At 47.1% G+C, this 15,376-nt stretch overlaps 1 pseudogene; it reads left to right on the forward strand.

Annotated features, from left to right (window-relative positions):
• Positions 1-1,809: 1,809 nt before the first annotated feature.
• Positions 1,810-1,885, forward strand: LOC127688079 (uncharacterized; annotated as a pseudogene).
• Positions 1,886-15,376: the final 13,491 nt, after the last annotated feature.

Consider the following 15,376-nt stretch of genomic DNA (forward strand, 5'->3'; position numbering starts at 1 on the left):
AAGGATGCTTGACACTCCTAACCCTGGGCCTCAGTGGAGGAAATGCCTGCTCAGCCAAGCTGTATTCATCCAAAGATGCGTCACCAGGCTGCCTCCTCAGCAACACTGGCTGTGGAGTCAGAGGCTCTGTTGCCTATTGCCTCTGTTGTCCGCTCTTGAATCTTGTTTAACTTGTCTCTGACCTTTTTGTGTCTACTGTCTTTCACACTTATAACTTCTTTATCTCTTCCACTTCCAACTCAGTTCCCTTTCCTCCTTCTCCTGAAGCATGCCAAGGTCCACCTGTCTGGAATTCCGCGGGTGAATAGCTGTGCCACCCCCAGAGAAACCCGGTGCCTGAGACCTGCCCAGAACTCTCCCCCAATCACCATCAAGGCTCACCGCCCATCTCCTCCTCTCCTTCCCCACTGCCGCCATCTTGGTTTGGCCTCTCACCCTCTCTCACTGTTCCTCCATCCAGCTTACCACCAGACCACTTGATGGGATTTTCTTAGACTTTTTTAGGTCACTCCCCAGCCTCAAATTTTCCAGTGGCCATTTGCAGCAATCTTCAGCCTACCACACAAAGCTGCTGTGACATCCTTTGGGACACATTGCCCACCACTGCTCACTCCCCTCTTTCATATAAGACGGGTAGAACCACCTGCAGCTCGCACCAGCATGGTGGACCGACCTAGTGTGCCTTGCATGCACCATCTTCAGGGCAGGGCAAGAGTTGCCCTGTGAGAAAGCCTTCCCTCACCCATACCCTGGTGTGACTTAGAGGGTTGGACCCACCCTCCACGTACACCCTGATGGTAGCCCCTGCCTCATTCACTCATCCACTTCATGTCATTCATCTTTGAGTCCTTCAAGTGTCTGGATCACACCCTCCTCATCTTCAGACTCAGCTCCACATCTGGCCCTCATGAGGATAAGGAACTGATTTCTTGCCTAGATTCTTAGAGGAGCCCCAAGGTTTAATGTAGGTTAAATGTTACTTAATGAATAAAAAGCAAAAAAAAAAAAATGTTTCTTCAAGGAATGAGGCTAACCAAAACACACAAGCCAGCGACTTAAGAGGTTTTGTTTTGCATAATCGATAGAAACCCCAGAGCCAAGAGGCCCTCTTTGCATAACAGAATAGAGAGATTTGCTGATGGCCAGGGCAACATAAAAAGATGTGTGGGGTAACAAGGCAGATTGGTGCTGACTCTGTTGTATTGGAGCCCACTGTGTTAGAATACAGACAGATATTCTGTGTTCTGCTCAGGTTCTGCTCTGATATTGATGGAGATGAAACCTGGGCCCAGAAAGCCAAGAGATGTTCATTCATTCATTCATTCATTCATTCATTTATTCCTAACCTCCCACAAATCAGACCCTGGGTATAGAGAAAAGAAACGAACAAAAATGGAGTTCTTGCCCTCCAAGTAGCCACACAGTAGTAGTGGGACAGATTGTCTGAGGGTACCACAGTGAATGCCACGGGAGAGGGTCATGCTGGGTCATAGGCTGGTAAAGCTAGGACTCAGGAAGACGTGTTCCACAGGGTCCTGACAGGTAAGACATAAGCCTTGGTAGTAGGTCTTGAGGATCTATAGAACAAAACAGATTGTGGCCCCTCCCTGCCTTCCTGGAGCTTGTAGTCATGGTGACAGGGTAGCTGCCAGTCAAGTATGCATGTATGCTCTTAAGGTTTAAAAAAAAAGAGTAAAAGATCTGAGGATCATCCTTAATGGGCTGTAAAAGTGAGCTAGAGTGCTCCCTTTGGCAGCACGTTACTAAAATTGGAACGATACAGAGATTAGCATGGCCCCTGTGCAAGGATGACACGATACAGAGAAGATTAGCATGGCCCCCGTGCAAGGATGACACGCAAATTCGTGAAGTGTTCCATATTTTTAATGCAAGCAAGTATAGAAAAAGGTGGTTCTCTTCCCAAAGTGGAAGCCAAGTTCGTTAATTATGTGAAGGATTGTTTCCGGATGACTGACCAGGAGACTATTCAAGATCTCTGGCAGTGGAGGAAGTCTCTTTAAGAAAATGGTTTAAACAGTTTGAAATATTCTGTCTTACTTCATTTCTGTAATAGTTGATATCTGGCTGTCCTTTTTATAATGCAAAGTGAGAATTTTCCCTACTGTGTTTGATAAATGTTGTCCAGGTTCAATTGCCAAGAATGTGTTGTCTAAAATGCCTGTTTAGTTTTCAAGGATGGACCTCCACCCTTTACTTGGCTTTAAGTATGTATGGAATGTTATGATAGGACATAGTAACAGTGGTGGTCAGATGTGGAAATGGTAGGGAGACAAAAATATACGTGTGAAATAAACTCAGTATCTTAATTTTAAAAAAGTGAGCTAGAGATCTTAAGAGTGGAATTCGAGTTGACAAAATTAAGCGTCAGTGTAGTCAGAGAGGACAAATGAGCAGGGACCCTGAGCTGGGAGGGAGAGTTTGTTTTGTTTTTTGAAATTGAACCTCGATAGCATATCAGGAGAGGGAGGGTCAGAAGTGAGAGACAGAGGTGGGTGAAAAGGAGAAGATGGGAAGAGAGAGGAGACAGGAAGGGGAAAGGGAAGGAAGGGAGAGAGGAAAGAGGGAATGTGTGTGTGTGTGTGTCTGTGTGTGTCTGTGTGTGTCTGTCTGCATCTGTCTGTGTGGGAGCTGGATCCTAAGACCAGAAAGGAGGCACTGGGAGATTTAAGTAGATTATGGAGTCAGTGCTGATGCTTGGAGAAGTAGCTCTGGTTGCTATGGAGAGACTCCAGCCCTGGTGATGGCAGAAACACCTCACAGGAGGATACTATGGTTGCCCAGGTGAGCAGAACAGAGCTGGCAGGATCAGGAGACATAGGCAGGTGGCAGAGGGAGAAGGCTGGAGTTGAACTATGGGGTTTGGATGGTGAGGCTGGAGTCAGAATAATGTCCTGACCGGGTTTTCAGGGGGCCTGCTGTGAGTATACCGGTCACTGTCTTCAGACACACCACAAGAGGGCATCAGATCCCATTACAGATGGTTGTGAGCCACCATGTGGTTGCTGGGAATTGAACTCAGGAGCTCTGGAAGAGCAGTCAATGTTCTTAACTGCTGAGCCATCTCTCCAGCCCCCAAGGCAACTCTTATAAGGACAACACTGAATTGAGGCTGGCTTAGAGGTTCAGATGTTCAGTCCATTATCATCAAAGTAGGATATGGGCAGCATCCAGGCAGGCATGGTACAGGAGGAGCTGAGAGTTTTACATCATGATTGGAAGGCAGCAAGTAGGAATTATCTTAACTCAGGCAACCAGGAAAGGCTCTCTACTGCATTGGGTGGAGCTTGAACAAAGGCCTTCAGAGCCCACCACCACAGAGACACACTTCTTCCACACCCATCCCAACAAAGACACAGCTCCTAGTAGTGTCATTCCCTGTGGGCCAAGCATTCAAACACATGTGTCTACCTTGGTCATACCTATTCAAACAACTACAGGTGGTGAGATTAATAACTTCAATTCAGAAATGTTGCATTGTGGGAAGAGGGATAGTGCAAGTATCTGCGGATGACTGCCTGCTTCTGTTCCTTACCACACCACCACTATGTCAGCCACTGCCAGATGGGGGGGGGGGGGTGGAAAGAATCCGGGCAGTAGCACATGCCTTTAATCCCAGCACTCAGAAGGCAGAGAGGCAGGCGGATCTCTGAGTTCAAGGCCAGCCTGGTCTACTGAGTGAGCTCCAGACCAGCCAGGGCTACACAGAGAGACCCTGTCTGGGGAGCAGGAGGGCTGTGTATATATGTACATGTGTATGTAGCTTTTGAGACAGGGTTTCATGTACACCAGGCAGACTCCAGATCACTGTAACTGACCTTGAACCCCCGACTACCTCTACCTCCCCAGTGCTGAGATGATAGACGTGTGGGACCATGCCAACCTCCAGAGAATCTACTTTAAATTCAGAATGTGAATTTCCATGAGAGCCCAGTAGCCAAATGGTATGAAAATCAACAAGTCTGGAGTCGCTTCTCTTCTTTCCCTCCTGGCACCACACCTCCTCAAGCTGCCACCAAACAAAGCCACCAGTGCTCTCCAGAGCCTGGCAAGCCTGGGGCGTCGCACACATTCACTCTGGGCAGCTCCCTCCTTCTCAGCCCCCCTTTCTTCATAAGGACCATTCCTGTGACCAGAGTGTGAGCTGGGAGCACCCCTACATTTTAGCTGCCGCGCCTTCAGTCCCCCTTTACAGGGGTCTGAGTGATTATGCAGATGACCCTAGAATCTGGCATGGCTACACCGTTTTGTTTCCTTTCCTCTCCTTTCCTCTCCTTTCCTCTCCTTTCCTCTCCTTTCCTCTCCTTTCCTCTCCTCTCCCCTCCCCTCCCCTCCCCTCCCCTCCCCTCCCCTCCCCTCCCCTCCCCTTCCCTTCCCTTCCCTTCCCTTCCCTTCCCTTCCCTTCCCTTCCCTTCCCTTCCCTTCCCTTCCCTTCCCTTCCCTTCCCTTCCAAGAATAGATCTGACAGGTTTTTTTTCTTTCTTTCTGGTCTTACTTGACTTGTCCTTTAAAAGTCCTTCTTGTCCTTTAAACATTTTTTTTTAAATTATGTATGGGTGTTTTGCTTGCATGTATATCTGTGCATCGAATGTGTGCAGTGCCCCTTGAGGTCAGAAGAGGGTGTTGCATTCCCTAGGGCAAAGAACTGGAGTTAAAGTGTCAGCTGCCTGCCCTGTGGGGGCTGGGGTTAAATCCATGCCCTCTGGAGGAGCAGCAAGTGCCCTTAATCGCTGAGCCATCTCTCCAATCACCTCCTTCCTCTCTGAGATAGGGTCTCAGTATGTGGCCCTAGCTGGCCTGAACTCACTATTGCAGAGCAGGGTGGCTTCAAACTCACAGAGGTCCACCAGTCTCTGCTTCCTGAGTGATGGGATTAAAGGTTCAGCTAACCATGTGTTTTTCTTGCTGGAAACATTTGCATTTTATTTTAATAAACACATAAAATTTATGAAGTAATGATGTTCTAAGAGTAGGGTTTTAGGCATTTAGGTATGTAAGAGATGGTTTTTAGGAAAAATAATCTTTTAGTGCACATGTGCCTCTGAGTGTGTGTGTGTGTGAGTGAGTGTGTGTGTGAGTGTGTGCACTCCTGTTCCATGTATCACCAGTCATCCCTAAGGTCTGATCATTTTTGGTCATTGGACACTTGACCCAGACACTTTAGTACAAGAACAATCTGTCAAATGGGCACTTTAATATATTAATGCATTATTTAAAAACCTATTAAGCTTCCAAGTTTTAATAATTTATTTTCAAGCAATATACATCAGATAACCTTCGCCTGCTCCTTACTTCACTGTGCCCTCTGTCCATGTTCCTCCATGCCCAGCACTGGTGGCTTGTGCTGACAAGCTGACTTGTCCCAAGCCATAGACCCTGCTTCATGTCAACTGGCTTCCTCTGCGGCCTGGCTCACCCCACTGTGCTGGCCACAGAGCTTCTGCTGGGATTTCATTCCAGTGCTGTGCGTCCCCAGCTATGGTCCTGCTCTGTTGACAGAGGAACCTTGGGGTCCGTGAATGCTTTGGGAATCTGGAATCCTACTGCCAAATTTGACGAGTTCATGTGTGTTTTATAAAGGAAGTAAGGGGCTTATAGTTTATAAGAAATCTTTAGAGCAGTCCAGTGACCCCCAAGTGTAAGAAATCACTGGTTTAGATGGCTGATCTACATATTTCAAGTATAAAAAAAGTTACCATGGGGCACATCATTGGCTATCTGTTGTTACTACCAACACCATGGTTATCTTGTCGCTATGGCAACCAATTTATGTAGTTGTATTAGTCAGGGTTCTCTAGAGGAACAGAATTGATAGAATGAATTTATCTATCTATCTATCCATCCATCTATCTATCTATAGCGAAAGGGGATTTATTAAAGTGGCTTATAGACTGTGGTTCTGTTATTCTGACAAAGGCTGCCTACCAATGAAAAGTCCCAAGAATACAGTAGCTGTTCATTCCCAAGATCACATATTAAGACATCAAAATATAAGACATTTTACAAACTTAAAAAGTTCCACAGCAGCTGGGTGGTGGTGGCTCACACCTTTAATCCCAGCACTTGGGAGGCAGAGGCAGGCAGATTTCTGAGTTCCAGGCCAGCCTGGTCTACAAAGTGAGTTCAGGACAGCCAGGGCTACACAGAGAAACTGTGTCTCAAAAAACAAACAAACAAACAAACAAACAAACAAACAAAAATAAAGTTCCACAGCCTTAAAAATTCAAAATACTTTAAATGTTGTTGTCTCTTTAAAAATATCCAGTCTCTGGACTATGATGGCACATTCCTTTAATTCTCATACTTGAGAGACAGAGGCAGGAGGATCTCTGTGAGTTCAAGGCCAGCCTAGTGTACAGAGCAAGTTCCAGGGCTACACAAAGAAAAAAAATCCAGTATCTTAAAGTCCAAATCCTTGGTAAATCCCCCAAATACTTTTTTTTATTATTATTCCTTCTTTGGTTTTTCAGGACAGGATTTCTGTGTAGGCTCATCCGTCCTGGAACTGGTTTTGTAGATCAGGCTGGTCCTGAACTTACAGGGATCCCCCTGCCTCTGCTTCCTGGATGCCACCATACCCAGCCAACATCTCTTTTTTAAAAGTTTAAAGTCTCTCAGTTGTGGGCTCCTGTAAAATCAAAAACAAATTAAATGCTTTCTTACCAGGGCATGATGACAATCTGAACAAAGCAAATCAAACACCAACCGTGTAAATAACTCGTGTCCAATATCTAGGATTCACTTACAATCTTCTAACTCCCCAAAGGGCTTGGGTCACTTCTCCAGCTCTGCCCTCTGCAGCACGCACAGCTTGTCTTCTAGGCTCCAGCTGGTTCCACCCCACCACTGCTGCTGTCCTTGGTGGTCATCCCACGGCACTGGCATCTCCGAAACACCGGGGTCTTCTGTAACTGGGCTGGACTTCCACCAATAGCCTCTCCTGGGCCTTCATGGTGCCAAGCCTCAACGTCTCTGCATGACCCCCTTCAACCCTGCACCCTCACCAGTGGCCTTTCCTGACCTCTCACAGTGCCAAGCCTCATCTGGTCTCTATGACCACTTCATGTCTTTAAAACCAGTACCACCTGGGTGACTCTTAAACTACCAAATCTGGCTGTCTACTCAAGGCACACCCTGGCCACCTCTGGTACACAGATTCTCTGTGATGACTTTCAGGACACCCCTTCCCAGAAGATTCCACCTTAGTAGTACTGATCTATTCTTTTTTTTTCAAAATTTATTTATTTTATGTATATAAGTATACTATCTTCAGACCCACCAGAAGAGGACTTCAGATCCCATTATAGATGGTTGTGAACCATCATGTGGTTGCTGGAATTTGAACTCAGGACCTCTGGAAGAGCAGTCAGTGCTCTTAACCTCTGAGCCATCTCTCTGCTAGTCTCAGGGCTCCAGTTAACCAATATCAGTTGTCCCAGTTTTCATTTCAGTGGTGCTGGTCTCTTGTAATGACAGTTGACTCTTTAGACCCAACTGACCAGCACAGAATCTTAATTCAAAATAGCAAATATGCAGTTGGGGGGGGGTGAGGGCACACACCTTTAATCCCAGCACTCTTGGGAGGCAGAGGCAGGGGGATCTCTGTGACTTTGAGGCCAGCCTGGTCTACAAAGCCAGTTCCAGGACAGCCAGGGCTACGTGGAGAAAGCTTGTCTGGATCTGCAGCAGCCCTGTAAAAGCTTTACATTCTGAAACTTCCTTCCAAACGTTTATAACCCAGGTCGCCACCCTCTGCACTTCTCTCACTCTTCTCTCCCAGGCTCCCACAGAAGCGCTCACCAAATTTTGAACAATCTTGTTTTTGTTTTGTGTTGTTTTCACCCAAAGCTCCAAAGCCTTTCCACGGTTCTTCCAAAAGCAACACGGTCATGTCTGTCATAGTTATGCCCCATGATTCAGGCACCAATTTCTGTCCTAATTGGGGTTATTGTTGTTGTGATAAAACATAATGACCAAAAGCAACAAACATGGCGTTTATTTGGCCTACACTTCCACAGCATTGTTCACCACTGAGGGAAATTGGGGTAGGGATGCAAACAGGGCTGGTCGCAGAGGCTTCCTGGCTTGCTCAACCGCTTTCTTATAGAACCCCCATGGCCTGGGCCCTCCTCTTTCAATCACTAATTAAGAAAATACCCTACAGACTTTCCCGCTTGGAGGCATTTTCCCAACTGAGGTTTCTTCCTCTCAGATGACTATAGCTTGAGTCGAGTTGATGTAAAACTAGCCACTATGGGTTTTACAATACGAATTATGTATGTTAGACACAAATTTTGAGGGCTAGACCAAGAAGCCACTGGGTTAATTTTGGCCAGAATGAGGCTTACATTTTACTGGGAGGGTTGTTCTTCTAAAGAGCGACCCTTTATCTTCCTTCTAAGGGGGCCCATCTCTGAACGGGAACAGAACACTGGCTTTCATGGTTCAGGCACCAGGGACCTGGATAAAGAGAGAAGATCCAGAAGGAGCCGTGTGCAGGGAGAGGAAATGGGCAAGTGCTTCTGTTCATCTGCCCATTGATCACACTCGTGTCCGTACTTCAGTTGAGACTGAAATCACTAGGCAGCCACACATTTCAGATTGAGGGGACTCCTCACTGCCATAAAGGTCAAAAACCAGTGTGCTGACACAGCTCCCCTCCCCCACCGACTCTTGAGTCATCGTGTCTGAATGACTGTGCTGACACAGCCGGGCCTCAGCAGGTGAACCCAACGGACAGAAGTGGGGCGCGGGGCAGCCTGGCAGAGCAGAAACACTGGGCACAGGGGTTTTCTCTGCTCTGTGACCAGAAAGCTAGCTGGAGCCTGATGACTGGCACCGAGCACAACAGCACAGAGAGCAGAGGACTCGCCCTAGAGGAGATATGGGATGAACTTTGACCCTCCCATCAAATGTCGTCAAAGGTAATATGTGGAGGCCAGGTGGAACCCCCAAACTGTAGCGAGCTCCCTGTCAGTCATTTATGAATCCCTCTATTTTGAGCTGTGGTGCTGCCCAGAGAGATAGCAGCTTACATCCAGAGGTCACAGCTCTGTGCTCCACTCCTGGCAGAGCGAGGAAAGTGTGAAAGTCTTGGCTGGAACTTCAAGCTTCAGCTCAGCATGAAATGGGACCAAAAATTGGCATGTGCAGTTCTCCATCTTATCACAAGGTGGCAGCACCACGCAGACCTGCTGTCCCGGCGGGTGGCTCTGTCTAGAATGTGGGGATAGAGAACCTACCTCAGCGTTTCAAGCCTGGCCCGGAAGGAGGTCCCAGCTTTGGGGGGCAGCGCAGGCCAGCCTGAGTGCTGTGTCCGCACTTAACACGAGCAAACCAGTTAGCGTCTTTGGAGGCTGTTTTTGTATCTAAAATGAGGGTTACAACAGTTCCTGAAAGCATCATGACCGGCAGTCTCTGCCATCCCACCGAGCACATTTATACACACACACACACACACACACACATACACACACACACACACACACACACCATTGCAGTTATTTTGACTATTTTGTTCTTCACTCCCACCCCAAAGCTTACTTCAAACAAGCACATGAAAGCATTTTGAGGTAGGGAGAGAGAGGAGGGCAGGATTATCATGACTCTGGAACTGTAAGTCCAAAAAAAACCCTTCCCTCTACAGGCTGCCTTGGTCCTTATGTCTCATAAGGCATTGGGACAGAGGGACTAGGACGGTGAAGGACAGCAGAGTCCCAGAATCTCCTGCAAGGGTATACCTTCAACAACCTAAGGAGCTCCTCTTGACCCTTGTATTTGGTTCTGGACCAAGGACAAGGGACTAAGGTGTGTATTTTGTATAGCAAAGAAGACCTGGCCTCCAGATTCTCCCAGCATTCCCCAGTCTTTCTACCTGGCACACCCTGTCCTGCAACCTAGAACTTTCCAGCCCAGGGGTTGGGCTGCCTCTCCCCCAGAAGCTCTTCCCTGTATAATCCATACATTTTGGTCTCTTTTTCTTTCTCTCTTGAAATGTTGAAATGTCGTTGCAAGTTGCCTCAGGCCCTCTTTCTTATCTTCAGTGAGTTTATTAATATTGTCTCCAGATTATAAGATGAGTAAAGTCTTTCTGACTTTGAAGGTTTTTTTGTCCGTAAATTTGATGATAACTCTGCCTAGAAGAGTCACCAAGTCGGAGGCATATCTGGGTTGCAGTTTTTAAGACATTGGCATTTCCGCTTGTGGGCCAGCCAAGTTCTTTTTCTGACACTTGGCACTGCAGTATTTGGCAATTCGGCAAAGAGAACACCACATCAGCTTTTCTTTCTTTTGCCAGAGCTTCCAAAAGGTCAAAAGAAGACGGCAGCTGAGAATCATCTGTGATAGATTATTTCTCCGTTGCCAGTGAAATGGGTCAATTCAAACCAGATTAGATTACATTAAAGGCGGGTTTATTGGGAAGCTGTTCTCAGGCAAGTATACTGGCCCCAAGGATTGAGGCCAGGGGAGTTGTCATGGTGAGGGGTATGGGAGGGTCCACAGGTACACATAGAGAAAGAAGAGGGAGAGGGAGAGGGAGAGGGGAGAGAGAGAGAGAGAGAGAGAGAGAGAGAGAGAGAGAGAGAGAGAGAGAGAGAGAGAGAGAGCAAAATGTCTGGATCATATAGGGAAGATCCTCTGGGTAAAGGGCAGCCAGCCCCTGGGCTGGAAAGTTCTCGGCGACAGGTTATGCCAGGTAGGGACCGAGGGATGCTGGGAGAATCTGGAGACCAGGTCTGCTTTGGTATGCAAACTGTGTGCCTCAGTTTCATGTCTCTGGTCTGAAACCAAACGCCTCGAAGAGTAAAGCTTCCACCATATTCCAGTAACATCATCCCGGAGACCAAACCTTCAGTCATAAAGCTCTGGGGTTTCAGATCCCAGCCATGATTTAAGGGCAAGCAGCTGTGTTTAGGGTAGGACGGACGATGCGCCTGAATCTAGAGGCTGAACTCAACTCTCTAGCGTGCCTTCCAGGTCAGAGGTGGTTCCAGCAATGGTCGTCCAGGTCCGCTAGCTTCTCTGGGGACTGGCTAGCAGAATGCCTGGCTTCTGATAGGGCATAGACGTCCCAGAGCCCACTCAGGGAGCCCTGAGTGTCAGGACCCAGTGTCCCTCTCTGGGAAACCCATATACAGTCACTGTCTTTTGGTTTATGAATTTGCTGGAACAATATATTTAGCTTACAGACACAAGAGAAGGTACAGAAGACAGCAGGAACTGGGACAGCTACACGGGCTCTCTGGTCAGGGCCCTCTGGTGTTGTGGTGTTGTGGTGTTGTGGTGATGGAACGGCCACACCCATCTCTGAGATGGTACCTTGAAGAGTCAAATTCCCAGAAGTTCTCTTTGGCTCAGCATGTATCACGGTGATTGCATCTAAACCAGATAAGTCAAGTCCTCTTGATTGGCAGTCCTTTGCCTAGAAAGAGGCATTTTTTAAAAAGTTTATTAGCATATTAATTATACAAAATGGGTTTCGTTAAGACATCTTTATATGTAATATAGTTTGATCGTAATTACCCACCAGAATTATCTTTTGCCCCTCTCCTCTCACTGGCCACCTTCCTCTTTTTGAGGAAGTCCCTTTCTGCTCTGTAGGTCTTTGGTGACTGCCTGAGGGCCTTCCCCAGTGGAGGGTCCTTGGTGAAGGGGCAGCCCGCAGAGGAGATAGGAGGAGGGGCGGGAGGAGTGAGTCAGGGGACGGTGTTCTGGGAATCTGAGTGACTAATAGATAAAGGTGTTTATTTACACAGGTTTCACAGAATAAAGACAGACTAATGGTTATCTAAGGAATACAGATTATGGTTTCATTTTTTATTACTTGTCCAAGGTTCAGTCATAATTAGAAAATACAAACAGAATAGATATTATTTTTATTATCAGCCCTATAACTTCAATTTAAAGAATCTAAAGAATGTCTCCTCCTAAAAGCAAGCACATGCTTTTATTACATGACAGATTGCTTTTAGGCTGGCAGTGTTGGCAGTTTGAAAGCACCCCAGACAAACAGAAAATAACCAAACTGCTCTTTTTATGAAGAACAAATACGCATATCTAATATCTTTTACTATGTTTCAGCATCTACATTATAAAGTAGAAAAAAATTGTTTTAGTCAATCTACCTTATTTACTGACTTCTTTTTCCCATGGGTATGCTCTGTATGACCCCCCTATCTTTAAATTACATTTTCAGAGAGCTCTAAGCTATAATCAAGAGAGAACTTAGTCTATAACCTATTCTGGCCAGTCAGAGTTTGTCAGTTGTCTCTGTTTACCCTGCACCAGAGTGCAGGGTTTGCACTAGAGAGCAGTTAGAATTTGCTCAGAGGCAGACACCTCGAGAAGATTCTTGGAGTAATGGCCTCATTTAGCTTGTGCTTATGTGTGCTTGATAATCTCTAGGGTGGGCTGCAGAGTTGGCTCAGTGGTTAAGAGCACTGACTGCTCTGCCAGAGGTCCTGAGTTCAAATCTCAGCAACCACATCTGTAATGAGACTGCATGCCCTCTTCTGGGGTGTCTGAAAAACAGCTACAGTGTACCTACATATCATAAATAAATAAATTTTTAAAAAATTAATAATCTCCAGGGCATAAGAAAGGCTTCCAAATAAAGTTAATTTTAGGATTTTCCTTAAAAGGCCCAGACATAACTTTTTCAGGAAAAGGCATAAAATGAATCATAATGCAGAAAGTCCCCAGGAATGCAACAGGCAGAGGTCAAAAACCAAAAGTTAGAGACAGAAGGAAGGCGGGAAGGACAGCGGGAAGAACGGCAGGAAGGACGCGGCTGCAGTGGTCACCTCAGCTTGGCTGGGACTGTGTCAAGAAGCTGTGCTGGGTGACTTCATGACTCTCGCTGATGGCCGTGTCAAGGTGACTTAATGAATTTGCTTGCTTACAGGAGCATGGGTGGAGGGTTATTTACAGCAACACAGGCATCTTACCAGTGGCTACATCACTGAAGAAAATGCCCCCCAACATTAACTACTTTCAGATCCTGGGGGGGAAGTGGGGTTCTTGAGCTCCGGCCTGCTCCATGACAAGGTGTTCACAGAGAGTGCAGCTTGTTTGCCCAGAAGACAGCATTCCCCATACCCCACCCCTCCCCATACCCCACCCCTCCCCACCCCACCCCTCCGCACTCCACCCCTTTCCACCCCACCCCTCCCCATACCCTACCCCTCCCCATACCCCACCCCTCCCCACTCCACCCCTCCCCACTCCACCCCTCCCCCTGGCTCACACCTTCTTTCCACTTCCTCTTCTGCCTTGCTCTCCGAGCCTTGGAGGAGATGGGATAGCTGTTCTCTCAGTACCGAGCAGTCCATCAGCCAGGCACCCTCATCATTTGACTAGCTGCGGGGCTCAGCTGTTCCCACTGCCCGCCATCTTCTCATACCAAAGCTGACAGCAGGACTATCCTGCTGGCACAAACGCTATTTAACAGGCGCGATGACAGGTACGTTATTTCCATTTAGTGAAATAACGGTAGCTGATTCCCAACTAGGGCCCATGCCATCCAAGCCCTAGACTTTTAAACAGGCTTACAGGTATCGGTTCCCTTGATTATTACTGTAACAGACTTGCTACTGCTGTAACGCTGGACACATCTTGTCTGGAAGGTAGGTAAGGTGGCAGGTATGACTCTAGGGGACAGTCTTTTTTAGCAGCCTGTATAGGGTCTGAAATGAGGAAGCTGGTGGCTCAGTCCCAGCTTGATTTCTCTACGTCCTGTGACCAGTAACATACGGTCCTCAGCATTAATGTCTTAACACTCTGGTGGGCACCCAACACCAGTATAAGTAAAAAAGTCATTTTTTAAAGATTTACTGTAGCTGTTTTCAGACACACACTAGAAGAGAGCATCGGATTCCACTGCAGATGGTTGCGAGCCACCGTGTGGTTGCTGGGATTTGAACTCAGGACCTCTGGCAGGGCAGTAAGTGCTCTTAACCCCTGAGCCATCTCTCCAGCACAAAAGAGTCATTTTTAAAAGACTTATTATTATTTTAAATTGTGTGAACACATGTATGGTTATGGGTATATGCATATAAACATAGGTGCCTGTCTTCAGATCCTGTGTTCAGAAGGGGCATCAGATCCTCTGCAGATGACATCACAAGTGGGTGTGAGCTGCCAGATGTGGGCGCTGAGAATCCAATTCCCGCTGGGTCTCTGTAAGAGCAGAATGCGCTCCTAACCACTGAGCCATCTCACCAGCCCTGAAAGAGGCAATTCTTGCAAGGGAAATCAGGGGCTAATTAGGAGGATGGATACTTGATAATTAAAAAAAAGTCACTTTTATCACTCGAGTTCTGGTTCTGGGTCACAGTTCAGTGACAGACACTCAGTCTGCTGTGCCCAGGTTTTAGCCTCAGCCAGAGCCAGGCCCTATTAAGTGTAGGTCCTCAGCAGTCAGCCCTTCTTAGTCATAGGGCAGATGCTCATACTGGAATAAACAGGTCTTGAGGATGTAAGAATGAACGGATTCTTCACACTCATCCGTCTGACTCATCAGCAGGTGAACAAGCTGCTTAGACATTAGAGAAACGACAGTGAACAGAGTCTCCATCCACCCCTGCCTGAGGGTGCGTAACCCTTGTAGACAGACAGATGCTTTCTTGTCTAAGCCTGGCCACCACCTGGGTGGCTTTGCAATGTTGGATGGATTTTGCTTTTTAAGAGTCTCACTGTGTAGTCCTGGCTAGCCTGGAACTCAGTATATAGATCAGGCTGACTTCAAACTCAGAGATCCACCTGTGTCTGCTGGGGTGAAAGGCATGCACCACTATGCCTGCCCCACCTTTTTCACAAAGAGACAGAAGGTGAGAAAGAGAGAGAGAGGGAGAGGGAGAGGGAGAGAGAGAGAGAGAGGGAAAGAGAGAGAGAGAGATGAGTAAGTAAAGACAGCTATGGTGGTGCCTGCCTTTCATCCTACCAGAGGCAGGAGGATCTCTGTGAGTTCCAGATCTGCCTGGTCTACAAATTGAGACCTGTCTCAAAATTTTTAAAAATAAAAATTGTGGTGGGTAATTATTAAAAAAGAGTACCACCTTGCCAGGCCTCTGCACCAAGTCCCAGGAGGTCTCGATCAGGCCGGCTCTCACTGTCACCCCCCCCCCCCTTCTCCTTTAGCCAGCTCTCACAACATCCCAGCTGTGTTTCCTCTCTGTGATAGGCTCTATAAACGGCAGGAGTCCTGTGCTCCCACTCTGTACCCAGATACCTGGTTTTTACAAATATCTTTATGTATATAAACTCCCAATTACATAATGCCAATTTACAATGATAAAGTATCCCAATATTTCTAACCTCTCCAAAACACCAGAAATATGTCTAATGCCATCTGGATACC

This window comes from Apodemus sylvaticus, chromosome 6 (genome assembly GCF_947179515.1).
Source record: "Apodemus sylvaticus chromosome 6, mApoSyl1.1, whole genome shotgun sequence".
Classification (NCBI taxonomy): domain Eukaryota; kingdom Metazoa; phylum Chordata; class Mammalia; order Rodentia; family Muridae; genus Apodemus; species Apodemus sylvaticus.